The sequence below is a fragment of the Triticum aestivum genome, chromosome 1B (assembly GCF_018294505.1).
Source record: "Triticum aestivum cultivar Chinese Spring chromosome 1B, IWGSC CS RefSeq v2.1, whole genome shotgun sequence".
Lineage (NCBI taxonomy): Eukaryota > Viridiplantae > Streptophyta > Magnoliopsida > Poales > Poaceae > Triticum > Triticum aestivum.
In genome coordinates this window covers 688488508-688501244 of record NC_057795.1, presented here as the reverse complement: position 1 = coordinate 688501244, position 12737 = coordinate 688488508, and positions in this window count along the sequence as shown.

Here is a 12737-nt window from a genome sequence, read left to right as displayed (position 1 = left end):
AGCTTCTCTCATCTCAATCAGTCCATCATATATCGTCATTATTGCCTTTCACTTGCACGACCGAACGATGTGTATAATAACAATGGTGCACGTGCATTGGACTAAGCTGGAATCTGCAAGCATTCAACTCAAGAGAGAAGACAAGTAATATGGGTTCTAAGTAAATAAACAATCATGCATATGAGAGCCACTAAAATTTTCAATATGGTCTCCTACTCTCGACCCCCAAAGAAAAGAAAATAAAACTATTTACACGGTAAAGCTCCCAACAAGTAAGAAGAAGAACGAGAAATCTTTTGGGGTTTTCATTTTAATTTCTACTACAAGCATGGAAATTAAACTAACTAATTTTTTTGGTTTTTCTTAAAGTTTATCAAACACACAAGAAGAAAACTAGAAAAAGAAAAGTAAACAGCACAGATAATACAATGAAAGAGTATGAGCACCGACAACTAGAATAGTGTGTGAACATGAATGTAAAGTCGGTGAGAAATACGTACTCCCCCAAACTTAGGCTTTTGGCCTAAGTTGGTTTACTGCGAAGGACCTCAGCTACTCTCCCCGGTGTACTGAGGGGGGTAATCAGGATACCACTGGCTAGCCGTCTCCTCCGGATTCCACTGGTAAGGTGATGCACGATAAGGGTCCAGTGAAGGTTCCGGCTCAGGCTCAGGTTCAGGTTCTGGAGTGGATGCTTGGCCTCGATGAGCGTACACCGCTCCCGGTGTGACAAGAAAATTATCTGCAATCAAATCAAACAATAGAGGCGCAGGCAGAATAATACTCTCATTGTGCTTCTTATTAAATCTCAGGTTATACAGAAGCATCTTATCTTCGTTGTCAACAATGAACTCATGTGCTACCATGCTCTTGTAATCTCCAAAGATGGGGCCTTTTGTACGGTTCAGGCTTAGCCTTTTAGCAATAACGGCACCCATACTAAAACTGTTATCACCAAACAAGGCGTGGTGAAGAATAATAATATCAGGAACATTGAAGTTTCCACTATTTCCACGACCAATTAAGCATCTACTAGCAAATATGGCAAAGTAGCGTAAAACAGGAAAGTGTATGCTAGAGATTCTCGCATCTGAACCCTTCTTTGGATCCCCTACAATGATGATGTTAACAAAGCCATCCACATCTTTATGATGTGGTTCGTCTAATTTACCCTCAAAGGGTATTTTACATACCGCGCAAAAATTACATAAAAACATTTCCCTGAATTCATCAAATAAATGAAATGATACTTAAGGCGGTGACTTCTTAGGATAATAATAAGAGTTTTACATGAAACTATTGGTGAGTAAGAGATACTGATCGATCCGGTCGTGGAGGAAACCGGTGAGGCCTGCATTCTCGATTAAGGAGTAAAAGTCTTCATAAATTCCAACTTCTCTCAAGAACTAATCGCAGGGCCATTCACACGGTCGTACTTCCGCTATGCGAGGAAGATTATACTTGGCCTTTTCCTTCTCTTTAGCTTGTTTTTCCTGGGAGCCTTTGCTAGAAGAGCCCCTCAAAAATCTTCTTAACATTTTTTGAAAATTTCTGAAATTTTAGTAACTTCAAAATAAAAGTGAATAAAAACTAAACAAGATTGGTAGCAACTACTCCTACAAGTGCCTAGAGCCTATATCACTTGGGACCTCATAAATTTGACATGCAAGCTCAATAATATGGTCACCTATGCAGCAAAAAATTGCAATGAATAAAGCACTAGAACAAAAACTAATTGGACCAATGGAGGAGTCACATACCAAGCAACAATCTCCCAAAGCAGTTTTGTGAATGGAGCTTTGAGCAAGGAGATCGAAAATCGCAGCAAAATGAGCTAGAACTCGTGCTTGAGCTGGATGGGGATTTTTTTGGGAAGAAGATGGAGTATGTGGGTGCTGGCATAAGTGGAGGGGGGCCACCAGGGCCCACGAGACAGGGGAGAGCGCCCAGGGGGTGTGGGCGCACCCTCCACTCTCGTGGCCTGGTGCTTGCCCCTCCTGCAGTGTATTCAGTGCCTAAAATCCTCAAATATTCCATAAAAAATCATACTAAATTTGCGGGGCATTTGGAGCACTTTTATTTTCGGGATATTTTTTATTGCACGGATAATTCAAAAAACATACAGATAATATTATTTTTTTCTTTATTTATTTTAAATAACAGAAAGTAAAAAGAGGGTACAAAAGGTTGTGCCTTCTAGTTTCATCCATCTCATGATCATCAAAATGAATCCACTAACAAGGTTGATCAAGTCTTGTTAACAAACTCATTCCGAATAACACGGAACCGGAGAAATTTTGAATAACACTAAGTTACCTCAACGGGGATATGAACATCCCCAACAATAAGAATATCATACTTTTTCTTGGCAGTAGGAAGAGGAAATTCAAAACCTCCAATAATGATAGTTGGAACTTTTCCAATAGAATTGATGCTATGAACTTGAGATTGTTTTCTCGAAAAGTGTACCGTATGCTCATTACTATTAACATGAAAGGTGATATTGCCTTTGTGGCAATCAATAACAGCCCCTACAGTATTCAAAAAGGGTCTACTAAGGATAATTGACATACTATCGTCCTCGGGAATATCAAGAATAACAAAGTCCGTTAAGATAGTGACATTTGCAACCACAACAGGCACATCCTCACAAATACCGACAGGTATGGCAGTTGATTTATCATCCATTTGCAAAGATATTTCAGTAGGTGTCAACTTACTCAATTCAAGTCTACGATATAAAGAGAGAGGCATAACACTAACACCGGCTCCAAGATCACATAAAGCAGTTCTAACATAATTTCTTTTAATGGGGCATGGTATGGTTGGTACCCCTGGATCTCCAAGTTTCTTTGGTATTCCACCCTTAAAAGTATAATTAGCAAGCATGGTGGAAATTTCAGCTTCCAGTATCTTTCTTTTATTTGTAATGATATCCTTCATATATTTAGCATAAGGATTTACTTTAAGCATATCAGTCAAGCGCATACGTAAGAAAATAGGTCTAATCATTTCAGCAAAGCGCTCAAAATCCTCATCATCCTTTGTCTTGGATGGTTTAGGAGGAAACGGCATGGGTTTCTGAACCCATGGTTCTTTTTCTCTACCGTGCTTCCTAGCAACAAAATCTCTCTTATCATAACGTTGATTCTTTGATTGTGGGTTATCAAGATCAACAACAGGTTCAACCTCTACTTCATTATTTTCGCTAGGTTGAGCATCAACATGAACATTATCATTAACATTATCACTAAGTTCATGTTCATCACCTGGTTGTGTTTCAGCATCAGAAATAGAAATATCATTGGGGTTCTCAGGTGTGTCTACTACAGGTTCACTAGAAGCGTGCAAAGTACTATCGTTTTTCTTTTTCTTCTTTTTGGAAGAACTAGGTGCCTCTAAAATATTTCTCTAAGAATCTTGCTCGATTCTCTTAGGGTGGCCTTCAAGATACAAAGGTTCCTGAGTCATTCTACCAGTTCTAGTAGCCACTCTAACAGCAAAGTCATTTTTATTACTTAGTTCATCAAGCAAATCACATTGAGCTTTAAGTACTTGCTCAGCTTGAGTGGTAACCATAGAAGCATATTTGCTAATGAGTTTAAGTTCACCTTTAACTCTAGCCATATAATAACTCAAGTGTCCTATCTCGAAAGCATTATTCTTTAACTCTCTACCAGCATAAGCATTAAAACTTTCTTGCCTAGCCATAAAGTCATCAAATTCATCTAAGCATGGGCTATGGAATTTAGTAGACGGAATTTCAACTTTATCATATCTATAGAGAGAATTTACCTTCACTACTTGTGTCGGGTTATCAAGACAATGTGTTTCTTTGACAGGCGATATATTAAGACCATGTATTTCTTCAATAGGTGGTAAATTCTTAACATCTTCAGCTTTTATACCTTTTTCTTTCATTGATTTCTTTGCCTCTTGCATATCTTCGGGACTGAGAAATAGAACACCTCTCTTCTCAGGAGTGGGTTTAGGAATAGGCTCGGGAGTTGGCTCGATTGGTTCAGGAATTGCCTCAGGAATTGGCTCAGGAAGAATCCAATTATTTTCATTAGTCAACATATTATTCAATAGTAATTCAGCTTCATCGACTGTTCTTTCCCTGAAAACACAACCAGCACAACTATCCAAGTAGTCCTTGGAAGCATCGGTTAGTCCATTATAAAAGATATCAAGTATTTCATTTTTCTTAAGAGGATGATCAGGAAAAGCATTAAGTAATCGGAGAAGCCTCCCCCAAGCTTGTGGGAGACTCTCTTCTTTGATTTGCACGAAATTATATATTTCCTGCAAGGAAGCTTGTTTCTTATGAGCAGGGAAATATTTAGTAGAGAAGTAATAAATCATATCCAGGGGACTATGCACACAACCAAGATCAAGAGAATTAAACCAAGTCTTAGCATCACCCTTTAATGAGAACGGAAATATCTTAAGGATACAATAATAGCGAGACTTCTCATCATTGGTAAACAAGGTGGCTATATCATTTAACTTGGTAAGATGTGCCACAACAGTTTCAGATTCAAGGCCATAAAAAGGATCAGATTCTACCAAAGTAATTATTTCACGATCAACAGAGAATTCATAATCCTTATCAGTAACACGGATAGGTGAAGTAGCAAAAGTAGGGTCAGATCTGAAAACATAATAGGTTCAGATCTGAAATCATGGCACTCGGGCCCTAGTGACAAGCATTAAGCATAGTAAAGTCATAGCAACATCAATCTCAGAACATAGTGGATACTAGGGATCAAACCCTAACAAAACTAACTTTATTACATGGTAAATCTCATCCAACCCATCACCGTCCAGCAAGCCTACGATGGAATTACTCACGCAAGGCGGTGAGCATCATGAAATTGGTGATGGAGGATGGTTAATGTTGACGACGGCGACGAATCCCCCTCTCCGGAGCCCCGAACGGACTCCAGATCAGCCCTCCCGAGAGAGATTAGGGCTTGGCGGCGGCTCCTTATCGTAAAACGCGATGAAACTTTCTCTCTGATTTTTTTCTCCGCGAAACGGAATATATGGAGTTGGAGTTGAGGTCGGTGGAGCCTCAGGGGGCCCACGAGACAGGGGGCGCGCCCCCCACCCTCGTGGACAGGGTGTGGGCCCCCTGGTCTTGATTCTTTCGCCAGTATTTTTTATATTTTCCAAAACTTGTCTCCGTGGATTTTTAGGTCATTCCGAGAACTTTTGTTTTCTACACATAAAACAACATCATGGCAGTTCTGCTGAAAACAGCGTCAGTCCGGGTTAGTTTCATTCAAATCATGCAAGTAGAGTCCAAAACAAGGGCAAAAGTGTTTGGAAAAATAGATACGTTGGAGACGTATCAGTACACCGCAAACCACGTGTTTGGCGACTTCGACTAGTCCCTCAATCTCCTAGTGATCTACTTAATTATGTCCATTTGTGATGATTGTAATAAGAACATAAGTTTGTTGTTGTCTTTATATTGTATTGTATCAGCATATTTGATATAATAAAGATTGTATTCTATATATGACTATGAGGTTTTCTTATTGAAAATACTTTGTTTTATATAGTTTTCTATGGGGACAATCCGATGGAAGAGGAATTATGCCTTGTGGACAGTGGTACCACAAACTCCATACTGAGGGAGATGAAATATTTCCAAACTCTGAAAAAGATGAATGGAGATATTCTAACTATCGCTGGACGCGATACAGTGATTGTTGGTACTGGACGTGCCATATTCATCCTCCCAAGTGTTACACAAGTGACGATTAAGGATGCTTTATTGTATCCCGACTCATCACATACCCTGATCAGTTATCGAGATATCCGTAAGAATGGTTTTCACATTGAAACCCATGAAGACAACAAAGAGGGGTATCTACTCTTTGCTAAAGATGACGGATATGGCAAAAAGGTACATCAGAAAATTCCTTCTCTATCGTCTGGTTTGTACTATACGTACGTCAAACCCATGGAACATGTTGCAGACAAAGTAATTTTTCAGAATGTTAACGCATTCCAAACCTGGCACGATCGCCTAGGCCATCCTGGAATAGGGACGATGAGAAAAATTACTAGCAATTCCATTGGTCATAATTTGCTTGAGTCAAAATTTCCTCAATCTTCTGATTTTGTGTGCACATCTTGTGCCATGGGAAAGCTAAGTTTGAGGCCATCACACCTCAAAATACAAGCTGAACCACTTCAGTTCCTTGAACGTATTCAAGGAGACATTTGTGGTCCCATTCAACCATTATCTGAACCTTTCCGGTATTTCATGGTTCTGATTGACGCATCTACACGATGGTCACATGTGTGTCTTCTATCCACACGAAACCATGCATTTGCCAAGATAATGAGGCAAGTCATTAAGTTGCAAGCCCATTATCCTGAAAGTCAAATTAAGTCAATTCGAATGGACAATGCTGCAGAATTCTCCTCATGTGCTTTCAATGATTATTGCATGGCTTTGGGGATTGAAGTTCAGCACTATGTTACATATGTCCATACACAAAATGGTTTGGCTGAAGCATTGATTAAGAGGATCAAACTCATTGCAAGACCTTTGTTGACGAATTGCAACTTGCCAACCTCTTGTTGGGGTCATGTTGTTTTACATGCTGCTGACTTGATACAATTGAGGCCAACTGCATATCACAGTTCTTCCCCTCTGGAATTGGTACGTGGAAATCCTCCAAGCATTTCCCATCTGCGCAAGTTCGGATGTGCTGCATACATCCCGATCTCACCACCACAGCGGACATCTATGGGCCCACACAGGAAGTTGGGGATCTATGTGGGGTACAAATCGCCGTTGATTACCTAGTACCTGGAACCCCTGACTGGGGATCTCTTCACAGCCCGTCACACTGATTGCATATTTAATGAGGAACATTTTCCGGCATTAGGGGGAGATTTCAAGTACCAGAAAGAATGCCTGGAAATTGATTGGAATGCTCATGCCATTTCATCCTCTGATCCACGTACCAATGAGACCGAACTTCAAGTTCAGAAGATCATTAATTTGCAACATCTTGCAAATAATCTGCCAGATTCATTTACTGATCTGAAAGGTGTTACAAAATCCTTAAATCCGGCCAGAAACCCGCCAGAAAGAGTGGAGGTACCAATAAAAACCACTCAACTCCCTATTCCCAAAAAGAGGGGGAGTAGTACAGCCTCTGACCTGGAGCATGCTTCTAGAAAGCAGCAAAAGGAAAGTGAGGAGAAAAACCTCGGAGTCAGTAAATGCAGGTCAACTCAATGTTGACAAACACCTGATGGGTAGTAAACACCCACTGGAAGGGCAACCTCCACAACCCAGTTCCAGTGTGCACAAACTGACTGGGACGTCGGAACACCCAGACTCGGTCGTATTGGGAAATCACGAAGAGTCACTAGGGGTGCAGGAAATTTCCATCAACTATGTTGATTCTAGAGAATCATTTGACCGTAAGACTACGACTGTCGACATATATTTTGCTAAAAAGATTGCAGATACCCTTCTCACTGATCATGATCCAAGGTCTATCGTTGAGTGTCAAAAGCGCTCCGACTGGCCTAAATGGAAGGATGCAATCCAAGCAGAAATTGCCTCGCTTAACAGAAGAAAGGTATTCACTGAAGCAATACCTACACCTCCCAATCTTTTCCCTATGGGATTCAAATGGGTTTTTCTCCGGAAACGGAATGAGAACAATGAGGTGGTGAGATATAAAGCAAGGCTCGTAGCACAAGGTTTCGCGCATAAACCCGACATTGATTTCACTGAAACATATTCTCCGGTGATGAGTGCAACCACTTTCTGATATCTTATATCTTTGGTAGTGCAAAATCGTCTATCTATGCAGTTGATGGACGTCATGACCGCATATCTTTACGGGTCACTAGATTCAGACATATATATGAAGGTTCCTGATGGAATCTCGGTCCCGAATAAAAATGCAAAACGCAACATGTATTTGTGTAAAGCTGAATAAGTCATTATATGGCTTAAGGCAGTCGGGACGGATGTGGTACAACCGACTCAGTGAGTTCCTTCTTCAGAAAGGTTACTCCAATAGTGCTGATTGCCCATGTGTTTTCATCAAGAAGTCCTCTACAGGATTTTGCATCATTTTTGTGTATGTTGATGATCTCAACATCATCGGCAGCACACCAGACATTGATGAAGCACGCAATCACCTAAAGATGGAATTTGAGATGAAGGATTTGGGTAAAACCACATTTTGCTTAGGTATTCAACTTGAGCACCTTCCCTCAGGAATCATGGTACACCAATCTGCCTATATCCGGAAAATATTAGAGCAATTCAATATGGACAAATCCTATCCATCTAAAACTCCCATGGTGGTTCGATCTCTAGACATAGAAGAAGATTCGTTCAGACCAAGGGATGATGGAGAAGAGGTGTTGGGACCTGAAGTTCCATACCTTAGTGCCGTTGGAGCGCTTATGTATCTTGCAAATTGCACAAGACCTAATATTGCATTTGAGTTGAAAGTGAGAGAACAGAAGCGGGCTACAAGCCGACTGCAACACGTATTTTTATAGATTTTGTGAAAGAGTGAGATGGGTCATATATCAGTAAAGTGAAACATATTTATATCTGACTACTATACTTGTTGGCTATAAAAATTCGACTATAGATGATGACTACATTACGTAACCAACAGCTGACTATACTATTAAGCAGCATACTCTAACTGCTACTTACGTCGTCTATTACCTCACGTGTTTGTGCACTACAAGGTGTCAGTAATTAGTTAATACTCGTATATTAGTGACCACACCGTGTTATCTTTAGCAGCAGAAGGGCTATGTTTAATTACCATAATTAACCATGCATGAAGAATTAGTTAATACTCTTACATTCGTGAGAGTCTCTTTTCTCAATTTTTCCTTGGTTAATAATGTCCTATATGTATCTTCCCGGCGAAAAAAAAGTGCCTATACGTATTTGTATTGGTGTTTCCGGGATGTGTTGCCCAAGCCCCGACTCAATTCGGTTAGTTAGTTATGCTGCTTTTTTAGGACCATTTGCACTTGCACGTTGCCTTGCGATGAATTGGTCAGCTTGCATGCATGCATGTAACCCTAGTGAGTAAAACGAGTTTTACCGATAAAAGTTTATGGAGTAGAACACACGCGTCCGTGCGTGTGTTCAATTCAGCTCATTCAAAAGAAGTTCCGTTTTAGATGCCCGAACCGTTTTCTAGGGTTTAGTGGCAAGACAGGCGACAGCGACGGCGATCGCGATCTCCCACGCGCGCGCACCCATCCTGGACGATCTCCATGCTATACCCAAGCCTTTGATCGGCGCTTCCCCTGCGGCTGCTCTCGGGGTGATCAAGGGGGGGGGGGTCCTGGTACCCCTACCCACCCTTGGAGCACGAAGGGAGAGGTGGTGTCTAGGGTTTTGTGGGGTGGCGACATGGCGTCAGAGGAATCGAGGAAGTCGAGGGAGAAGGTGGAGCATATGATGGAGAAGATGAAGCTGACAGATAAGGAAAACAAGAAGTTGGTCGTAGATGATGGGGAGATGGAAGGGGAGGCACCTCCCGTGGCGCTGGTGGGCAGGGTACTGCACCGTAAGTTCATCCATGTAAACTCTATCGCAGATGCCCTCCGACCGGCCTGGGGTAACCCGAGGGGATTGAGCTTTAACCCGGTAGGGGAGAACAGCTTTGTTGCAAACCTGGAGAATCAACGGGATCGAGATCGCATCTATGGAGGCGGGCCGTGGATGGTGGGGAAACACGCAGTAATCTTGGAACTATTAGATTTCAGGGCACGGCCATCTGATTGGAAGTTTGAAAAGCTGCCGATTTGGGCGAGGGTAATCAATCTGCCCTTTAATCTCCGATACCCGCCATGGCCTGAGCGCATAGCAGGGATGTTGGGAGAAGTAATCAAGTTGGATGTGGACGCAAAGGGTTTTGCCTTTGGTGAATGCCTTAGAGCACGAATATGGATAAGAGTGCATGAACCCCTTATGAGGTGGGTGCAGCTAGAATCGGCTAGGACAAAGGAATCTGTACTGTATGATATCCAGTACGAGGGACTATCGTATTTTTGCTTCTCGTGTGGACGGCTTGGACACGCTGACACCTTTTGCCCGGATCCAGGGGAAAGGGATGAGGAGGGATGCCTACCGTACGGGGAGAAACTTAGGTGGGCTGGATCTCGCAAGAACTGGGCGAATGCACCCCCAATGAGCAGTAATGGGGGAAGGCAGGGCGCCAGGAGAGAGGAAGAGTGGGATGCTGAAGAAGAGGAAGTAGAGAAGGGAGAGGAGGTAACCTCACCATTGAAAAATAAGCAAGGAATGGTCAGGAATGCAGTGTATCAGTTTAATGCCCGGGGAGGCACTGGCAGCCGTACTGGGCCTGGAAGAGGCTATGACAGAGGGAGAGGTAGAGGCCGTGAGAGAGTGTACCGTCGAGTGGATATGGGGCCTGAGGGCCGCACCAACACATCAAACCAGCTGATGATCCTGGATCAGGACACTTGGAATAAGAAGAGAGCCATGGAAGGCGATGAGCCGAGTACATCCAAGGAAGATAGCAGGGATTCAAAAAAGAAAAAGCCCGTTGAAGGAGGAACTACTAGCGAGCAGGCGGTGGCTGTTGCACAGCCCCGCTTGGAGCAATGAATTGCATAACGTGGAACTGTCTCGGGCTTGGGAACCCGGAGACAGTTCGTGACTTCCACCGTTTGGTGAGGGTTGAAGTGCCCACCTTAGTCTTCTTGTCGGAGACGAAGATTGAGGGAAATAAGGTAGCAGATATGAAAGCAAGACTTGGTTTCAAAGGATGTATCACTGTCAGCAGTAACGGGCTGAGCGGAGGACTTGCCCTTTTCTGGTCTAGAGAGGTGGATGTTAAGCTCAACAATTTGTCAAATCAGCATATAGATGTTATGGTGAGGAATATGGGCAGCGACCAGAAGGAGTGGCGTTTTACATGCTTTTATGCCAAAGCAAAGAGGAGTGAAAGGAGTGAGAGCTGGACACTTTTAAAGTGGTTACGGTGTCAAAGTGACGTCCCTTGGCTGTGTGGCAGGGACTTTAATGAGATAACAGACAACATGGAATATTTTGGGGTCAATGGAAGAGCGGAATGGCAAATGCAAGGTTTTAGGGAGACCATTGATGAATGCAAGTTTCAGGACTTGGGGTTCAACGGAATCCCGTACACGTGGGATAACCGTCAGGAAGGAGAGGCGAATGTAAAGGTGCACTTGGATAGATACCTAGCCGACCCGGGCTTCATCCAGTTGTATGGAGACACGAGAGTGAGGCACGTCCTATCTCCACAGTCGGATCATTGCATGCTAGTCATTAAAATCAAGAAGCTGGTGGAATGGGAGGACAGCGGACCTCGCCGTTTTATTTACGAGGAAGCATGGAGACGGGAGGAGTCATATGAGCCCACGGTGGTGGCTGCATGGGAGAAGGGAGCTCTTATACTTGAGGACCTCAACTCCTCTTTAAATAACATGCAGGGCCAACTTACCGATTGGAAACAAAAGAAGTTCGGCGATATAAAACGAAAACTGAAGAAAGTGAGAAAGGAGTTTGAGAGGGAGAAGGCGAACTCGTTGTACCGTGGTTCATCCAGAAGGGAGAAGGAGTTAGCCAGGCAATTGAACGATCTTTTGTTAAAGGAGGAGATTACGGCGAGAGCGCGGTCGAGAGCTGACTGGCTTAAGGCCGGCGACCGGAATACTGGTTTTTTCCATGCTCAAGCATCAAGGAGGAAGCATCAAAATAAAATCCTGGTGCTCGAGAAACAAGATGGAACGATTGTGGATAGTAGGGACGAGGTGCGAGCTGAGGTACAAAGTTTTTATACACAGCTTTACACAGCTCAAGAGGAGGTGGTCATGGATGAAGTGTTGCACCATGTACCAAGTATGGTGACGGATGAGATGAATGGCCGGCTGGATAGACCCTTTTGTGCAGATGAAGTAGAGAAAGCACTGTTCGCAATGGCACCGGCGAAGGCGCCGGGGGCGGATGGATTTCATGCGGGTTTCTATTAGCACCACTGGTCTCTTATAAAGGAGGATGTAACCCGCTCAGTTTTAAATTTCTTAAACGGCGGGCACATGCCGGAAGCTGTTAACAAAACTGTAATAGTGCTAATACCAAAGGTCAAGAACCCGAGGAATATTACACAGTATAGACCAATCTCCCTCTATAATGTCATTTACAAAATCTGTTCCAAGGTGCTGGCTAACAGGTTGAGGGAGATCCTAGACGAGATCATCGCGGAGGAGCAAAGCGCCTTTGTTCCAGGGCGGTTGATTACAGACAACGCCATCACAGCTTTTGAATGTATACATGCAATTAAGAGGAAGAGAACTAAGCAAGGGTGGTGTGCGGTGAAGCTGGATATGATGAAGGCGTACGATCGAGTGGAGTGGCCGTATCTCCAAGGAATCATGCTCCAGCTGGGTTTCTCGGAGGAGTGGGTGTCTCTAGTAATGAGATGTGTAAACTCTGTTACTTTTCAAGTGAAGATGAATGGAGAATTGCTGCCCTCTTTCCGCCCATCAAAAGGTATCCGGCAAGGTGATCCCGTTTCCCCGTATTTGTTTCTTCTTTGTGGGGAAGGACTCTCATGTTTGTTGAAAAACTATGATGCTGGATGGGTCGATAGAGGGATACGGCCGGGTTTGAGAGCCCCTTGGATTTCGCACCTCTTATTTGCGGATGACTGTTTAGTTTT